Genomic DNA, 21146 nt, shown 5'->3' on the forward strand with positions numbered 1-21146 from the left:
GATTTAAGCCTGTCAATTGGGCCATTTGAAGCGAGGTTTAACAAACTCAGGTTCCGCTTTTATAGTTAGTATAACTTTTGGATTTCGAATTATGAGTTTTGGATTGATAAATGTGAAACTTATACTTGACTCACAAAATATTCAGATTGTGAGTTTAATTCGAACTTAACTTAAGCTCACTTAGAATTCCTTAATTTCTTTAATATAATTACTATAATTATTAAGTTTTAAACTAATTTAATATCCACATGACCACAACATTAAAACTATACAAGAACCAGTAACAGTTCATTAAAAAATATATAAACCAAGAATTTTTCAACAATAATATATCCAATTAATTCAATGTACATGTAAAATAGTAATAAAATATGATCAACAGTCAATAAATTTTCAAAGATCCTCAATTTGCTTATACTAAGATTTGTCCTTCTAAATCTTTTGACATAATTTTGTATATTTAATATTCCTTATATATATATATTGACAAATAACTCATAAGTATTATTATTATATATTTAGATATATAATTATATATATATCAAAATATGAATATATTATATATAATTATATATATAGGCATATTAAAGGGTCGAACCTATATTGGGTTTGATCCTAATAAGGCCCAAACTCTGCTCACATTTAATTTGGGATTATACCCAATTTCAACCAACTCAATGAAAAGCCAGGCTCATTAGATTTTTTTTTAAGAACCGAGTTCAAGCTGACCAGATCCCATTGATGGTCCTAAAAGGATTGCCTCCTCTAAAAAAAAAAAAAAAAATCAGTTTTTGCCGCGCATCCAATATGTGATAAAAAGTACTTTAAACCGTGGAAAATAGTATTTGCCACAAATTTGCAACGGTTTTGGAGGCGTCTTGTATACAGCTGTCGCAAATGCTTTGCAATAGTTCTAGATCCGTGATAAATACTTTTTACCATGGAAAAATCACAGTTTTACATTCGTCATAAAAGAACTGTGATATATATCATTGACTATTTACCACAGTTTTTAACATGGTTCAAAACTGTTACCACGGTTTGGAAAGCATTGAGAAAGGTCTTTGTCATGGACTAATTTCACAGTTTTGGTTCTGTGGAGAAAGTTTCTGATTAATCATCCTAATTTCCAATGTTGTCTAAAGAAGGGCAAATTATATTTTATCTCCCTGTGGTTTAGTATTTTTTTAAATAACCCCCCTATGATTTCAAAAGCTATACATAACCCCCTCATGGTTTGGATTAAAGTGTCAAAGTAACAGAAATAGTCATTTGTAATCGAACGTCTAAAAATTTCGAAATTACCCTTATAAATATATGACACACTAACCCTATATGATTTTTATATTTCACCATATAACCCTCTTATAGTTTAATACTTTATCATATAACTCCGTTATGATTTTCAAAATATACAAATATCCCTCCTTGGTTAATAAATAATTTTTAACATTATGTAAGGGTATTTTTGATATTTTAGGTGATTCCGTTACGAATGATCATTTGTGTCACTTTGACACTTTGATCCAAACCATTATGGGGTTATGTATAGCTTTTGAAACCATAGAAGGGTTATGTAAAAAAACACTAAACCACAGGGGGGTAAAGTGAAATTTGCCCTTAAAAGAAATATCAAAAGATAAATGTTTAAGATCTATTGCCACAATTTACACAAGTAAAATAGCTAAATTTTTTATTAAAAATCGCACAAATAAGCGCGTACAAGTTACCAAAAACATAGCATATATTGCACGAAATTATGCCAATCCAAAGTGATTACCATTTGAAAGCTAATACAATGGTCTAACCCTTTAGAAGAACATCTCTAGTACACTAACATTATGGGACCACCCAATAAAGATTTCATGACTACAAATAACTTCCAAAAACATCTGAGAACGAATGAGCTGGATGAAGTTTTTTACATTCCCCATCATTACTAATCGTACCCTACAAAACAATGTTAAAACTGTAATTAGTATCACATTATCACCAAAGAAGTTAAAAAAGCACAAAGTCAATATTAAAGTACATTTAGAATCCAATTCATGAGCCCAAGAAAAAAAATACTAAGATCTGCTTTGTAGCCAGTGTCACAACACAAAATTAAACATTGTTGAAATAATCTACTAGCACAGGCTGCTCAAACTAGTTTGCATAAGCAAGTAAACTTGGTCCAACCAACAACTCGGTTGAAGAAAGATATGCAGCACATATCAAAGTTACCACAATGATTAATCAACCGTGGCAAATAGTAGCATAATTACCACGATTTATTGTTGTTAACAACAAAAGTGTGGTAAGAAGTTTTTGACATCACGGTTGCTAAAACCATGTCAAAAAGTCACGTTTACACACGAATTGAGAACTATGACAAAAGAAAGTGTGGTAAGTTTTCACTTTTTTTTGTAGTGCTCAGATTTTTGGGCTAATTCATTTCCCACTCAAAAAGAGTAAGAAAGGGAATTTAGGGACCAGATGATTAGAGTGGGGGTTTGCTTGGTTGGATAGGTTAATTTGGTAATTTTGATTATGACGTGTTTTATTAGATATTAGGAATATGTGAATTTGCCAAAACTTATATGTCTTTAAGAATTTTAAATCTTTCTATTACTACTTCTCAAAATTTTCCAAAGGGAGAAACACAAATTTGATTCTCAATGTTTGACCTATACATCAAACTGGTCTCTAATGTATCAGCCAAAACAAATCCGTCTCTAAATTTTCTGATTTTAACTTTACATTTTTAGTCCCTAATGTTTGAAGTTTCAATCAATATGGTCTCTTAAGTTTCTAGTTATAGATAAGGGTTTTAAAATGAAAGAAAAGTTGTGCATTGAATTAAAGATATGACAAATGTCATCCTAAATTCCTATAAAATTTCATAAAAACACTTTATATCGACATAATAACATCATTGAACTTAAAGAGTTTTATTTTTTTTTAACAAGTTACAATCAAATGACAATATATACATAATATATAAAATAAAAAAGGAAAATTCTAGTATTAATATAAAATTTATTATCATTCATGCTAGTTCTTGCATGACTTGTGCATATAGGCCTTAAATTATTATAGTTAGGTATTGCAATTATAAAAACCAGCAAACATAAATACTAATATGAAGTGCTTTTACTGATTATGGGTTAATCATCAGTTAATTACTAATAGTATAAAACAATAATCACATATATAATACCAAATTTGAGACCAATTATACCAAAGGGAAGAAGTATATGAGACATTAGTGGCATGAATAAATGAAGTGAAAAATAAAAAGTTTAATTAGAATTGCTAGTATCCATTTAAGACAATTGTGTTGTAATTCGTGTCTTATTTTATCCTAATACCCTCAATATCACTATTGAAAACTTAAGCGACTAAAATGATTAAAATTTCAAATATTAGGGTCCAAAAGTACAAAGTCAAAATTATTAAATAACAATAATTAAATTTTGACCGTTAGTCATTGTTGAGTTTTCATTATTATTGAATGTACCTACTACCAAAAACTTTGAGAACCAAATTTATTTTGATTGGAACATTAGAAACTAATTTAGCACATATGCTAAAAATTGGAGACTGAAACTGCAATTCTCTTTTTTTTTGTCTTATTTTTTTGCACACGTCTGAATTTTTTTTTTTTAACCTTTGATATCACACAATGGTCCAAACCGACTGACATTAGTTAATAGATTTAGTTGTTAAAATGAATTTGTGAATTGTGAGGGTGGTAATATGTAGAAAAATTCTGTTTGGTAGAATTTGGGTAAAAGGAAGGTGCGTTTGATAAAATTAAAGTTGAAAACTAAAGTGTGAAGTTTGAATTCTATAAAGTTAAGTTGTTGAATTGTTAAGTATTAGGCTCTATTTGATAACTCAATTTAACACTTAAAATTAATGAATTCAAATATTAACATGTTTGGCACATTTGGTAACCAAAAATTGTACAACTAAATTAATTAAATGACGCTGAATTTTTAGGCAAAATTTGCTTCAAAAATAAATTATACTGAATTTTCTAGGCTCCAATGTATCATATTTAGTATTTAACAATTAAATAATTTAATGAATTCAAACTTCAGATTTTTATTTTCATTTTGGAAGCAAATTTTGTCTAGAAAATTCAATGCCACTTAATTAATTTAGACCTTGTTTACTAACCCAATTCAACACTTAAATTTAATGGATTCAGATCTTAATATGTTCTCATATGTTTGATAACGAAAAATTGAATATTTGAATTAATTAAGTGGTATTGAATTTTTTAGGCAAAACTTGTTCCAAAAATAAGTGATAAACTAGTTTTGTACCCGTTCGTTGAACGGGAATCATCGAAAAATAATAAACTATTTAGTTAATTTTATAAAAATGTCGATATAAAATAAAAATTTAATGTATAATCTATTATAACTTGTCTTAAGTATATTACTATGTGCGCATTGTAATACAAAATATTCTTATAATATAAATTTGAACATCTAATTCAGTGAATAATAATTCAAAAATAGAAAAAATATCATTCAACAATACCATAACATTAAAAAACTTGAAAATAAATAAAAAGTGCAGTAAATAGTATCAAATAATATTCTATTCTTCAGAAACTTGTTTTTGTTTTTCTTCTGTTTGAACATTCTCCTCGATCTGTCCGTGCAAATCAGCATTTATTGATTTTCCATTATCACTGCATGATAGCAAAGCAGGATAACTAAGTACTGGAAAAAAATGATTTATCGCATTCAAAGTTGTGTATAACAATACGTAAATATTATAATTTAAGAAAGTAAAATAGTATATTAAATCTACCTTCTCATGCAAATCTTTTTATGAGGATTTTCTTCCTCTGTGGTTTTTGCTGAACCCTCTGATGAATGATTCATATGAAATGTATTGAAATGTTGTTGATTAGAATCATCTGTTATACTAATTGGGATCTAGGAAGAAAATACTTCAGGTTGGTATTGGTTGTCGGTTCCATCAATCTGATAATGATTTATCAAAATTAAAGGCAAAAATATTATGTGAGATATAATATGTGAAATATAAGAGAAATTTATTGCACATTACCCGTGAAAGTATGAAATGCGTTTCCCTCCCGAAATCACAGTGGAACCATCTAGTCACTGTAAATCTATTACTACCTTGTTCCAGATTGTAATTGTTCAACTTGATTTGGAACACAAAAGGTTTTCACATGATCTTATTTATAATTGATGACACGATTTTACTGCTAAATCCTTCCTAAAAATGAAATGCATATTAAATTTTTTTTGTTAGAATATTTAACGGCTAAGATAAGTGTCGGATTGTCTACTATTATTAAAAGAGTAAATCTTTCCTACACTGACAGTGTATATACTATCATCGTTGGATTCATGATATGTGTGCAAAAATTAAATTTCAAATTCAAATTTTGCATAGTTGTCATTCATTCAATACTGATAGTGTATACACTGTCAGTGTAGGAAAAATTAATCCTTATTAAAAATATTTTTAAAAATTAGATATAAGTTTATCTTGTTAAATTTGTCAAGAACAAAAGAAAGTTTGTGTTCTATTATTCTTTCAACCTCTTGATCAAATATAACAAACCAAGCACTACCGGTTGCATCACTTGCCAAAACTTTTAACATATACCTGTATAAATACACATATTCTAAAAGTTATGTTTATCTAGATATTGTAACAATTAAAATGATAAAAGGTTAACATTTTCTTTATGGACTTTTCCAGAAATTTTCAATCGGATGAAGTGCTATTTCTCTTTGTACATCAATTATGCATTGGGACTGTGAGTCTTGTAAAAACTTTCTTGGATTAACTTTCTTTAATTTCCATGTCTAGATTGTTTGTACGTTGTTCTATATATGGGTAGATTATCTTAAAATAAAAAGGATGTATGATGAAGCTGTAAAAAAAATTAAAAAAAGGACACTATAAAAAATATATATTATCATTTATTCCTATATATCTAATAGAGGAGATTTATGTCTCTTTTATTTATATCGAATTACTTTTTAGTTCCTTTTTTTGGGTAGGAAATAAGAATCATATAATATTAATAATTCTTATAGGAAATAAGAATTGATATACATCCAAACAAAAAAGTAGCAAGCCACGTAGGAAACTACTTGCCGTCTCATTAAGCCACGTAGGAAAGAGAAAACGCGAAGAGATAAGTATGAGGATACGACTTTATTATATATTTATATGATTATTCATTTATCAATGAATGTGATACACTCAAATATATTTGATTTAATATTTAATAAATCAATAATTTAATGAAATTAGATTTCAATTTTGAGACTCTGGTTTTATCAAAGGCACCCTTAAATCGTGGGAAATTGAGTTATAAAAAAGGACCTAAATTATTTAGTATAAATCATGTTTTATATTAGTAAAGTTAGTGGAAGAACTAGTATAAACCTCATTTGCGAAATATAAATACGAGTATCATTTGCCATACAAATTACAATCCATTAACTCAATAATACTGGGAATGAAACACCAGACTCAGAAAAGAATGGCGGAAAAACTTGTGACAGAAAAAACAGAAGAAAAAGCAAAAGAATTGGAAGAAGAAGCAAGGAGGAGCTGAAAACCTGGGTGCAGCACTCTGCTGTGATCACCATTCCTCGTTTTGACTACAACGCCCCTCTTCTCTCCTCAGTCATTCCTACTCCGGATTCCTCATCACTTGCCCCATCAGTAAGGCCTCTCATCCCATCTCTTCTGTCCAGAAACTTTTTTTTTCTTTTTTGCTATTTTTGTACTTCTCTGGCATTTATTTATGTAATTTGCATCTGGGTTTTTGAAAATTTTTAATTTGATTGTTTGGGATAGTCTGGGCAGTGTGGTGATTGATAAAAATGCTTCCTTTGTTATGTAGAGAGGGAGAAGAGTGCAACAAAAGAAGCCATGTCAATTCTTGAAAAGGTAATGAATTCTGCTGGTTTTGTCTCTTGTCAGTTCTCTGGAATAATGTCAAAATAAGGAAATTTTAGACACAAAGAAAATTCATGCTGACTTGAGAATCAGGACAATTAAATTGGTTTAGTGAACTTGGTTTTATGGGATTCTTAAATTCTGGGCAAGGTTGGGAACTTTGGGTATTTGGAAGTGAATAAGACTGTAGCGGACTTGAATTACTGGTATAATGTGTTTGCTACTATAATTGTTTTGGTTTAAGATGAAGAGTAGCAATGTTACGGAATTGGTTTCTAAAGAAAGAGATGCTTGAAAGATTAAGCATAAGTAAACGGCGAATGGGACGGCGACTAATTGATAAAACTGAGGAAGTTTGGAGAACTGGGTGAGCTATGCAGAAGATAGGCACAGGCATGTTGTGTTGTTCAGATGCATTAGGTATTGGAGAGGGGGGGGGAACAACAAACTAAAGTTGTTTACTGTTTTAAACGTGATAAATTTTTGGAAATGAAGTGTAATGCTAATGGTCTTCATTTGTGAGAATAATGGCAAAATTATGCATTTAACACTATTTCCATCTGTTGAACTTAGTCTAGGAAAAATGTTTATGATTTTTGGGTTCTAAACTTGATTAAGATTTCCATTTGCTGACAAACAGAAGGATAAGATGTCAATTATCCTGCCAATAGGTTATTAACATATGAGTCTAGTAGCTGGTTTCAAATTTTTTGCCATATGATCTTCCACTTCATCCATTTATTTGTAGCCGGTGCATTTTTAGGTCACAGATTAGTATGGTTTAGTCCTTGTTTACAAGTCTTATTCAACTTGTTTTGCTTACACTCTGTCATTTGTCACTTGGTTCAATCGAGTGACTTCTTAAGTCTGCTGTGCCTTCTTGAGTAAATGACATGATTCGACATCCAAAATGCATCACTGGTTAAATTATTTATCACTCACAGCTTTCCAGTATATATATATGAGTTACCAATTTCCTTGAATTTGAAGAGGCTTATGGATACATGGTAACCTTAGCTTAAGCTTGAGCACATAACTCATACAGGTTAGGCACAAATTCACCTTACTAATACAAATTCACTCTGTTATTGTTTTCTTTGAAAATAAATCAGAAACAATAGATAGAAGATATGCAATATTTTCTGGCATAAGAAAAAAATTTTAAATATAAAAGCAATTTAATAAGTGTATCGTTATATTTCTCTAAAGAATGACATGGTCTTAAGTGATCATATTTCTGGAAGGAGAAGACCGTTAGTTCAATTTTGTTAGGCATTTGAGACATCAGATATTATATGCATGAAATATATAGCTGATTGCCAATCATCTATTTTGAGTTCTCAAGAAATAGATATATAAGCTTCAGTTTTGCTTTTAACATTAAAAGGCATTCTTCATTGCATCAGCTTTGGATAATTGTCTTTTATTCATACCTAAAGGGACTTATATAGGCATGAGATGTTGCACTCTTCTAGGGGCCAAATAATAAGTGGACAATTTAGAGTTAGCTTAAAATCTTGTGGCAGACAACTTGTTTGCAATTGTTTTTGGATATATTTACACCAGAAGCCAAGCGTTGTTAAGGCTTATCACTATGTGACAGAAATGAATGAGTTTCAGTTATATTTGAAGTCCTCTCCAATGCCTGTATCATTTTTATTTCTTGGACCGCTCTTGTTGCAAAAGGAAGACAAATGATGAACCAAATTGGAGAATGGGGAGGTGTGCATCTGGTGCTTGCAACATTCTATTCTTTTGACTTCACGGAGTTTTTATAAAAGCTGTGTGCTGAAATAGGGCTTCAAACTGATGTTGATATATTGATACATTATGCGTTCCATTCTTTTTTTATGAATGCCATCAATATTCACGACTGATGCAACCAATGAAGAGTTTAAGGGAAGAGTAAATTTTAATATTCTTGGGAACTTGGCTGAAGATCCAATTTACCCACTTTGAAGAATGGGTAATCTTTTTAGGATCTCGTGTATTTATTAAAAATTTAAATTCTACGTATTTCAGTAGACTTGAAATTTATGGTGCCTTAGTAGCTTATGGGTATTTTACGTGTTATAGGTATTAGGTAAACTGACAGTGGACACTTCGGCCGTTGTTTGAGACCATAGGCTTGTTCATTGACTTTGATGGAAGGGCTTTTAATTGAAATGTTGGGATTCATCACCTCAATTTCATGTCATAAGATATTCTGGTCCCCAGGGCTGAGCTGAAGCCCGGTACATATTGCATGTAGTATTGTACACTGACGGGATTTTTACTATCAATGCAAATTTAATTCCGAATTTACACCCGTTGGACTGCAAGTATACAGGTCGCAATTGTAGTACAAGATGTGTATCGGGTCGATCCCACGAGGAGCAATTTAAACAATTACTAAGCCCTTGTTTTCTCTATTATTTAGACTTACAATTAATTTGAGCAGAGAAAATATAATGCCGTAATCTACAAACCTGATCTACAAATCTAGTTTAACAAATGCTGAATGCAAATAGCGAAATTTCACTTAAGGAAGATTCTAGGGATGTAGATTCCACTTATGGCAATAAACAACACAAATTAATGGATTTACTTCTTGCTATTATTCTTGTTTAACCAGAGATTCATTTCCAAAATTACCAAGTCTCATTTTCATGATGAAATGGCCTAGAGCAATATAGATTTCCCTATTTTCATGGTGAAATACTACTACTACTCTGTTTTATTTCATGAAATGCTAAATAATCCACCTTTGTGTATCTCTATTTTCATGAACATACAACTCAAGCTCTACTCATGTGTTTCCATTGTTATTACCAATCCTCATTGAACAATAACAACTAATAACAAGCTATTGGGGATCAATCAACAACAAGTAATCACAGCTACACAAGTAGACAAGTTAATAAAAGATCTAACAAGTGTACATCACCTTCAATTCATATTATTTAGCCATAAGTTTCATCTACTCCCTAGATAAAGAAAATTAGCTACTCATGAATGATTTAACAATCAAACTCACAAGTTTATTAATGCAAAACATCATGAAGTACAAGTATAAGAAAGGTAAAAGAAAGCTTAGCCAATTGAAGGTAAAGCTCTCCAATTCCTGCTATGTTCTTGTACAAGATGGTTACAAGTGAAACTCCAAATGCTTCTCTAAGAACTCTTAGCTAGAGAGAAAACTTGTTACAAGAAGGAAAACTAGCTACATCTCCTCCCTGCTTCTCCTCTGTGTTTCTGCATAAAAGGTGGTAGAAAGTTTATTCTTTTTCCTTCATAATTTCTTCCACTCAGATTTTGTAAAAAGAAGTCAAAGATATGATGTTTCTTTTTTTTCTACACTCATTTGGTCTTCTCTTTTGTTGCAGAAGCATGTGCCACCGATTTCTGGCCCTCAAAATAGCTGGAAAAGTTGTGAGAAAGATAAAGAAAAACGGCTGTGCCACTTGCTGAGGAGAGAGACAGATCCGAGCCTCTGATCCGAGGGTTGAAAATTGATCCGAGCTCGGATCAGTGGATCCGCGAACTTCCCATGATGGATCCGAGGTCGGATCGTCCTGACCTTGGATACACTCCGCCAGAAGTACAGACGAGGTCTCGGATCTCTCTTGTACACACGGATCCGAGCTCGGATCCGTGTTGAGCAATTTTCCAGTTTTTCACTTCTTCCCATTTTCTACATTTCAGCTCCCAATTTCTTGTGTACTTTATCCTCTGGATAACCCTTACATTTCTTTCAGCTTGTGCATGAATTTCATACATCAATAACCTTCACAATTTCACCAAATTAACGCATTAATCCACTCATTTATCAAGTTTTGAACCTTTAAACAATATTTAAGCAATTATCACCAAAAGAGTCCAAATATGGCTTTAATTTTCTCAAAACATACCAAAAATTCATGCCAAATTTGTACAAAATGTACGCTAAATATTCACTTATCAAATTCCCCCACACTTGAATCATTGCTTGTCCTCAAGCAATTTTACACAAAACTTCAATGATTTAATAAATAAATCAATATACGTATTTTTGTCAAATTTAATTCCTCAAAAACCTAGAAACCAATCATTATGCCATTTCTCAGATTACACTAAATACTCATAATATTCAATTAAATAAAAATAATTATGCCTTAATTTCAACAAATTCAAATCAATTCTCTCATTCTATCATAATTCCACAAATAAGTAAATCACATAGTCAATTTTATGGCCTTCCTCATCCCAAAACTTAACAATTTAGAGGGATTTACTCACATTTCATCTTATTTAAATAGTGAAAACGTCTTTTTACGCGAAAATCAACACTTTTAGGTGGAAATTCCCGGTTACTCAACATTTCACTTATTTAAATTGCTAAGCATACTCTTAATTCCAATACCTTTTTACGCGAATGTCGACATTTGTAAATGCCAACCCCCGGTTACTCAGTATGTGAATCATTGGAGTAGAAAATTAATAATAATAATAATTTTTTTTTTCAACAATCAATTTCTTTTTCCCTCTAAATATAATTAAAGGAAGAATTTGGCCTTGTTTTTGACTATATCAATCACTTACTTATAAAATTAAGTAAAAATGAGAAATATCATTAATCTTGCAAAATTCTAAGCATAATTTTTCTTATTTATCCAAATATACTTTTGAAAAATGTAAAAAATCCTAATTGCATAATAATTCATTCCAAGTCAAATAAGAACTAAACTTTTCCAAAATACACATATCATTTTATCCAATGGAAGAATTAGATACTTAAAATTTTAACATTTTGGCCATTTAATTGGAAGAATTGCAATGAAATATTGGAAAATATTTTAGAAAAAATTTTGACAGAGTTTCCCCATAAAAATGGATGAAATTCCCTGCCAACAACCTCAATTTCACAAAAATTATCCTCATGACAATATCTCCAAATATAATTCCAACATTTTTAAGCCATAAACAACTAAAATCATGCATTTCAAGACACAATCACCCATAAGATATAGTAATCCCTCCCCCACACTTAAAATCTACAATGTCCTCGTTGTAGAGGAAGGTAAAAGAACTGAAACTTCCCTCAAATAGGTGGTGATGCAATTTGAAACCCTTAATCATCACGATCATCCAAATTCTGCCCAAAATGAGACAACAAGGGTACCAAACACCATAAGTAGCACAAGATGATTCAAATAAAAGAAAACTAAAATCACAAAGTTTGTCTTAACAAAAGAAAAGAAAAATAAAGAAATATAAGATCTAATCCGCTAAAGAGCATCATGGCTGCTCGGAACGAGGGTCTACTGCCTCCTCGGCTCCATGAGGACCCTGTGAGGTACCAATATGGTCCTCCTCCTGATGAGGTGTCGGAGTAGGGGACCGTCGGATATGGAAATGATCCTCGATCGCACGAAGACGGCGATCATGTCGGTCGAGGCGCTCAGTCATCATCCGCTCCGTCTGGTCAATGCGCTCGACGACTCGCGTCTCCATACAGCACATGGCATTGAGGAGCTCTTGCCATTTGGAGCGCGGTTGAGGAGGTGGTCGCGGAACCGGAGGAGAAAGAGTCTGCTGTGCCTCCGTCTCTTGAGTTTCTGCTTGTGGTTCAGTGTGAGGCGGAGGTTGAGTGGAAGTCGATACTTCTCCTGTGTCCCGGATCAAAGCAGCTCCAAAAGCCGTAGAAATACCCAAAGCTTGAGTATAGAAGCATTTACCTCCTCGGCAGACATAGTTACCACCGCTCTCTTGGTTCCAAGAGGAACCTTGAGCTTCTCAAAAACGAGGGATAGCAGTCGAGGGAATCCGAAGCAAGTCTCGCCGGCCCTCATGCGAGCTGTGGTCCGCATATAGCTGATGATAATGCTGGGTAGAGGAATACCGGTCAACTGCACACCCACACCATGCATCATCTTGTCCAAGAAGTAGAGATCACTGTTGCGGAGCTCCCGTTTTTCACTTCTTTTTGGTACCACATTGAAGGCAAAGAGGTAGAAAATCAAGTGGTACCTATGCTCGAAGGAATCGGCGTAAACTGTAAGCTTCTTCGCAGTTCCTCTCTCTCGATACTGGCCCTTTAGGCGTCCAACCGCCTCTCCCACCTGCCAAGGGTCTCGAGCCGTGAACTCCTTGGTCAATTTGACATCTTCACCTGCGTCTTTGAGTTGGACGAAGCGTCTCAGTGTATCTCGATTGAGAGCCACTCTCCTGCCTCGAACCCATGAGATGATGAGGTTGCCACTGTGGCTCTGTTTGTTTTCTACATTAGCGTAGAACTCCCGGACCAGATTGGGATAGTAGTGTTTGGGCAACTGAAGAATGTTCTCCCATCCAAGTCTCTTGAATGCTGTAGAAATGTGATAATACGCGTCCACCTCCGGTGCCAAATGCTTTTCTATTATGATCTCCTTGTCCAGTCCGGCTTCATACCACTGTTGGTTTTCAAGCGATGTGAATCGTGTGGTATCGTAGTCCGGAGGTGGCTCGGCACGGCTAGTAGACGCGATCTTCCGGCGAGAGCGAGGTGGCGGCTCCGGCGATGGAGATTCTTCCTCAGGTGACTCCTCATGCAAAGAGGGTGTGTGTTCCTCACTTGAGGAAGGAGTAGGAGTACGAATGCGAGCCCTCCTTGTGCGAGTCATAGTTCCTATACAAAAATAAGATGAACGTTCATTAGAAATCATAGAAACTTGCTCACATATGTGAAATGAGAATTTAAGAAAATTTCGGCAGAGTTTCCCCTTGAAAAAGGGTTAAACTCCCTGCCAAAATGTACCCAAATTTAAACAAATAACTTCCTAACAATTCTCAAATTCAATTCCCACATTTAGAAAGGATATTACCAATAAGGAAATCATTTCATGCATATTAAGTGCAAACAATTGAAAATTATATCCATTTGCAAGAATGAACACTCAAACACTTGAGAATATCTCCAATCCAATTCATAACACTCATAACACTCAATTTACATACACATGAGTTCCAATTCATCCAAACAAATACTAATTAACTCAAGTAAAAGTGGTTCAATGTGCTTAACTTAATTGGGAACACACTCTTTTACCCCATGGGCTATTGCTCTAATGATAGCATATCATTTTCAATTGGTATAACAGTGATGTATACTCCTCGGAACAAGTTCATATATTCAATGAAAGCAAAATTCAAGAGTATAAATCACTAAAATGCTTAAGCCCAAAAATTGAGAAAAATTCTTAAAAATATCACCAAATCCACAGTTTTCTCAAAAATAAGCATGAAGATAGTTGTAACAATCTATTTAAGCACAATGTAGCACAATTGTATCAAGAAATTCCAACAAATATGCATTTATCATAATATTCCCAAAAACTAGAAATATGTAGAATAAGAAATTATAAAATGTCAAAGAAATTCGCAAATTGTTACCTCAAATGTGTGGGAAGATGATAGAGGATGATAATGATGAAGAATGAGGAACAAACAAGTCCAATTTCACTCAGGAATCAAAGAATTTCCGTGCGGCCCAAAATACCCTTTTGAAGATCAAAATCCTCTTTTGATGATGTGTCGTGGTCAAATAGTTTAGGGTTTCTGATCATACAAGGGTTGTGGAGGTGTTTATGATGAAAGATTGGAGATTTGATGGTTAAAATGGAAAATTGGAGGAAAGAGGTAGGGTTTCGGTGAGAAGAGGGAAGAAGAATTTTGAAAAGTGCAGAAACGAAGCCTCGTTTCTGCTATATCCGAGGTCGGATCGTTTCTAGAGGGCCTCGGATCCGACATGGCTCGGATCAGTCCCAACAGAAACACAGACGACCCCTCAGATTTGTCTGGGTTAGAATGGATCCGAGCTCGGATCATTGGATCCGCGGTCGGATTGGTCTGGGATTTTAGGATCCGAGCTCGGATCCTTTTTTCTCTGCACTAATTGCAGAAACTGCAATTTTTCAAACCCTTTTCCGACCAATTCCAAATCACACATAGGACAAACTTTTTATCAATTCTAACCTCCCACGCACATGTAATATACCATAAACACAATATCCAACTTCTCAAAACACAACAAACACATTTACATTGAAAATCGAGGGGTGAGGTTCTTTGATCATTTTTGCACTTTTACACTAAAATGGCACTTTTGGACATTAAATATACATCAAATAAGTCGATGAGCCTTTATAACCATGATATCACCAAAACTCACTTAAATATACTTGAAATGCACAATGTATGTATATGCATGTGGATTTTAAGCACTTAAAATAAAATTTGGTAAGAAAGACTCCCTTTTCACACATGTTCTTCAAGTGCACCTCCAAGATGGATGATAAAACTCCCGTACCTCCTACAAACAAGTGAAATATATCTAATTAGTCAATTAAATTACACCAAAATGTAAGAAACACACAAATACACTATTATTATTGGGTTGCCTCCCAACAAGCGCTTTTGTTTATAGTCGTTGGCTCGACTCTCCTATAACTTCTTTAACTCTTCATTGCATTTCCTAAGGAGTAAATTACTCCTTTAGGAACTTTTTCTCCGGCCAAATAGAGCTTCAATCTTTGGCCATTTACTTTGAATGGAACACCATTTTCTCCTTTTATTTCCACTGCTCCATAAGGAAATACTTGAGTAACTTCAAATGGTCCCGACCACCTTGACTTCAATTTTCCTGGAAATAACCTCAAGCGTGAGTTGAACAGAAGTACATTTTGTCCTACCTGAAATTGTTTAGGAATAATATGCTTGTCATGCCAATATTTGATCTTTTCTTTATAAATTTTGGCATTTTCATATGCATGTAGTCGGTGTTCCTCCAATTCATTTAGCTCAAGTAATCGCTTTTCACCTGCAAGATTAAAATCCATGTTAATAGATTTAATTGTCCAATAAGCTTTGTGCTCAATCTCTACAGGTAAGTGACAAGCTTTTCCATAGACTAAACGATACGGCGACATCCCTATGGGTGTCTTAAATGCCGTTCGGTAAGCCCATAGTGTATCATCTAACTTTGTAGTCCAATCCTTGCGTGATTTATTCACAGTTTTCTCCAAAATGAGCTTTATCTCTCTATTAGCTAGCTCTGCTTGCCCATTAGCTTGAGAATGATATGGAAGTGATGTCTTGTGCCTACAACTATATTTAAAAAATAAGGAATCCAATTGTTTGTTACAAAAATGTTTCCCTTCATCACTTACTATGGCCTTGGGTATACCAAATCTACTGAAAATATTCTTTTTAAGGAATCTAAGTACAATCTTAGAGTCATTAGTAGGTGAAGCGATTGCTTCTACCCATTTAGAAACATAATCCACTGCTACTAAGATGTACTTATTATTAAAAGAACTAGGAAATGGTCCCATAAAATCAATACCCCATACATCAAATAACTCAACTTCCAAAAATGTAATTAGGGGCATTTCATTTTTTCGAGATATATTTCCAGTTCTTTGGCATGCATCACAATTTTTAACATATTCCCTAGCATCTCGGTACATAGTTGCCCAATAAAACCCTGATTGCCATACCTTTGCCACAGTCTTGGAAGTACTGAAATGACCACCTGTTTCAAGGTTATGACAATGATATAAAACATTATGTACCTCATCTTCGGGAATACATCTACGTATCATACCATCGGCACAATGTTTATATAGCAATGGTTCCTCCCAAAAGTAACTTTTGACATCATGTAAGAATTTCTTCTTTTGATGATAATTAAACCCCTTTGTAATCTCTCCACTGACCAAATAGTTAGCAAAATCTGCATACCATGGAGAATTTCTAAGTGTTAGGACAAACTTATCCGGAAAATTCTCTTGAATTGGAACCTGATCTTTGATTGGAATATATTCCAAACGTGATAAATGATCTGCAACTAGATTCTCCGAACCCTTTTTGTCTTTTATCTCCACATCAAATTTCTGCAATAAAAGAATCCACCGAATTAGTCTAGGTTTTGCATCCTTCTTATGTAGCAAATATTTAAGAGCTGAATGGTTCGTATATATAATAACTTTAGATCCTACTAAATAAGATCTAAATTTATCTAAAGCAAATATCACTGCCAATAGCTCTTTTTATGTCGTTGCATAATTGAGTTGTGCCTCATTTAGCAACTTGCTAGCATAGTAAATGACGTGCAATCGTCATTCTTTCTTTTGTCCCAAAACTGCTCCAACCGCATAGTCACTTGCATCACACATCAATTCAAATGGTAGTGACCAATCGGGTGAAGTTATAATTGGGGCCGAAATCAATTCCTTCTTCAACCTTTCAAATGCAACCAAACAATTGTCATCAAATTGAAAAGGAGTATCTTTACATAATAAATCACATAATGGCTTTACTATTTTAGAAAAATCTTTAATAAAACGTCTATAAAAGCCAGCATGTCCTAAAAAACTCCTTATCCCCTTGACATTGCTTGGAGGTGGCAATTTTTCTATAACTTCTATTTTGGCTTTATCCACCTCAATTCCCATGGAGGAAATCTTGTGTCCTAAGACAATTCATTCTTTTACCATAAAATGGCATTTCTCCCAATTTAGTACAAGATTTGTTTCCTCGCATCTCTGCAAAATCAATTCCAAATTATGAAGACAATGATCAAAAGATGAACCATACACAGAAAAATCATCCATAAATATCTCCATAATTTTCTCAATATAATCAGAAAAAATATCCATCATGCATCGTTGAAAAGTTGCAGGAGCATTGCATAAACCGAATGGCATTCTTCTAAAGGCAAAAGTGCCATAAGGACATGTAAATGTGGTCTTCTCTTGATCCTCTGGAGCTATAGCTATTTGATTATATCCTGAAAAACCATCAAGAAAACAGTAAAATTCATATCCAGCTATTCGCTCCAATAATTGATCAAGAAATGGTAAGGAAAAATGATCTTTTCTTGTTACCGTATTTAACTTACGATAATCAATACACACTCTCCATCCTACCACAAGTCTAGATAGAATTAATTCATCATTTTTACCCATGATTGTAGTCATTCCACCTTTCTTTGGTACCATATGAATTGGACTAATCCAAACACTATCGGAGATAGGAAAAACTATACCTGCGTCAAGCCACTTAAGAATTTCATTTCTTACCACCTCTTTCATGTTTGGATTCAGTCTTCTTTGTGTTTCCACCACTGGTTTGCAACCGTTCTCCAATAAAATTCGATGCATACATATAGAAGGACTTATACCTTTAATGTCTGAAATTGTCCATCCAATTGCTTTCTTACGCCTTCTTAGAACTCTTAACAACTTTGCACACTGCTCATCATCAAGGTCAGCACTAACAATTACAGGTAAAGTGCTATTTTCTCCAAGAAATTCATACCTTAGATGAGTTGGAAGTGGCTTGAGTTCTAACTTTGGAGGTTCAATTTTTGAAGGTTGTGAAAACCCTTTTCCTTGGCCAAGACTTTCATACAAATTACCCCTTTTATAAGGTGCTTGAAAATCCAAATACTTGGCCAATTCTTCAATTTCTTCACAAACATATTCTTGCTTACCTACACTCATTAAACAATACTCAAGAGGATCTAAGTCAAAGTTGACTTGACTCATCTCTTGAGTTAGTTTATCAATTGTGCCAATAGAATAAGCATGATCGGTAAAAGAAGGATATTTTTTTATTTCATGCAAATTAAACTCTACCTCTTCTTTACCTACTTGAAACTTCAGCTTGCCATTTTTGACATCAATAATAGTACCTGCAGTAGTTAGAAATGGTCTACCAAGAATAATTGGCATAGATACATCTTCTTCCATATCTAATACCACAAAATCCACTGGAATGATAAATTTCTGAACTTTTATCAAAACATTTTCCAACACTCCAAGTGGATATCTGATAGATCTGTCCGCTAGTTGCAAAGTAATATTAGTGCTTTTAAGCTCCTTCAAACCCAATTGTCTAGCCACCGTTAGAGGTATTAATGATACACTAGCACCAAGATCACACAATGCCTTAGAAAAATCAATGTTACCTATGGTGCAAGGTATAGAAAAACTCCCCGGATCCTTCAACTTCGGTGGTAGCTTATTTTGAATAATTGCACTACATTCCTCCGTTAATGCTATTGTTTCACAGTCTTCCAACTTTCTTTTTCTAGTCATGATTTCCTTGAGAAATTTTGCATAAGACGGAATCTGCAAAATAGCATCGGCAAAAGGAATATTAATGTGCAATTGTTTGAACAGTTTAACAAATTTTTCAAACTCTTTATCAAACTTATTTTGCTTTAATCTTTGTGGAAATGGAATCGCAGGAGGTATTGGAATGGTAGTGGAAGATGATGGTTGCTTTTCTCTTGGATTCTCCCAACTATTTTCCTCCACAATCGCCTCTTGGTTCCTCTGCTTTTCTTCTTGTTTTTCATTCTCATCTTTCTCAACATCCACCACTGGAGGATCTTCTAATTGTCTACCACTACGAAGAGTAATGGCTTTCACATGCTCCTTAGGATTGACCTCTGTTTTGCTAGGTAATTCTCCTTGATTTCGATTATTCAAAGAACTAGCAATTTGACCAATTTGGACCTCTACATTCCTGTACATTGTAGTGAGTTGATCCAGTCTCCCTTCTACTCGTTCAAATCTGTCCGAGGTAACTTTAGCAAGTTTTTCTACTGCAATCTCCCAACCCGGTTTAGTTTCAGCTTGTGGTTGCCTTGATTGGAACCCCGTTGGATTGGTTGGCCTTGGTTGATTTCCTTGGTCCTTCCATCCAAAGTTTGGATGATTTCTCCACCCTGGATTGTAAGTATTCGAGTAGGGGTTATTTTGAGCATTACGATTGTAATTATTAACGAATTGTACCTTCTCAGAATCAACACACTCATTAGTATCATGTTCACCTCCACATATAGAACAACACGCTACATGTGCATTAGATGAACTTGGACCAACTCCACCTAGTCTACTTAGCAACTTCATCACATTATTCATTTGAGCTCTCAGCATATTGAGAGTGTCCATTTCTATCATACCTGCGTGACGTCTTGTATTACCTCTCTCATTGGCCCATTGGTAGTTATTTGCTGCCATTTCTTCTATCAAATTATGAGCTTCTTGGGGTGATTTACCCATTAAAGCTCCACCTGCAGCTGCATCGATCATAGTTTTAGTAGAAAAAACTAAACCATTATAGAAAGGTTTGTATGATTAACCACTCTGGCAGTCCATGATGTGGACATTTTCGAAGCAAATCTCTAAACCTTTCCCATGCCTCATATAATGATTCACCTTCCAATTGGCTAAAACTAGTGATATCCATTCTGAGTTTAGCAGTCTTACCTGGTGGAAAATACTTATTCAAGAATGCTCTTGATAAATCATCCCATCCGGTGAAAGTATTAGGAGCATGAGAATGTAGCCAAAGTTTGGCCTTATCTCTCAATGAAAATGGGAACAATCTTAGCCTTATAGCATCATCACTAACTCCATTCATTTTAATTGTATCACAAATTTTCAAGAATGTAGCTAAGTGTGTATTAGGATCTTCTACTGCATTACCTCCAAATTGAGACTGTTGAACCATTTGGATAAGTGATGGTTTAATCTCTAAATTATTAGCATTACCGAAGGCCTTGCTATGCTCGTTTGAGATCCTTGTGTTCCCGGTACAGCAAAATCTCGTAGAACTCGCCTGTTTGCTTCGTTTTCTGCCATTTCTTCTTCAAATGGAAGCTATATTAAGATTTCCTTTATTGGTTGCCAAATCCCCTGTTCCTCTTGCTATAATGTGTTCCTCCTTTGTCTATGTAGTGTCCTCTCAATTTCTGGATCGAAAAGTACAACTTCTCGAGACGCCCGGTGCATACACTACAAATAAAAACAAGAGAAATTTTACAGTTTTAATTCAACAACTTGAATAAAAATAATGAAAATATCTAAATTAATAGAGATGATTAGGCCCTAATATTGCCGCTCCCCGGCAACGGCGCCAAAAACTTGACGGGATTTTTACTATCAATGCAAGTTTAATTCCGAATTTACACCCGTTGGACTGCAAGTATACAGGTCGCAATTGTAGTACAAGATGTGTATCGGGTCGATCCCACGAAGAGCAATTTAAACAATTACTAAGCCCTTGTTTTCTCTATTATTTAGACTTACAATTAATTTGAGCAGAGAAAATATAATGCCGTAATCTACAAACCTGATCTACAAATCTAGTTTAACAAATGCTGAATGCAAATAGCGAAATTT

At 33.9% G+C, this 21146-nt stretch overlaps 1 non-coding gene and 1 pseudogene across 1 annotated transcript; one reads left to right on the plus strand and one right to left on the minus strand.

Annotated features, from left to right (window-relative positions):
- Positions 1-15404: 15404 nt before the first annotated feature.
- LOC113693099 (uncharacterized) lies at positions 15405-19913 on the minus strand (annotated as a pseudogene).
- Positions 19914-20113: 200 nt separating this feature from the next.
- LOC140026281 (small nucleolar RNA R71) lies at positions 20114-20220 on the plus strand. Its single transcript, XR_011830227.1, has one exon. It is a non-coding gene; the product is annotated as a small nucleolar RNA R71 (small nucleolar RNA).
- The last annotated feature ends 926 nt before the right edge of the window (positions 20221-21146 follow it).

Source organism: Coffea arabica, chromosome 11e (assembly GCF_036785885.1).
Source record: "Coffea arabica cultivar ET-39 chromosome 11e, Coffea Arabica ET-39 HiFi, whole genome shotgun sequence".
NCBI classification, from domain to species: domain Eukaryota; kingdom Viridiplantae; phylum Streptophyta; class Magnoliopsida; order Gentianales; family Rubiaceae; genus Coffea; species Coffea arabica.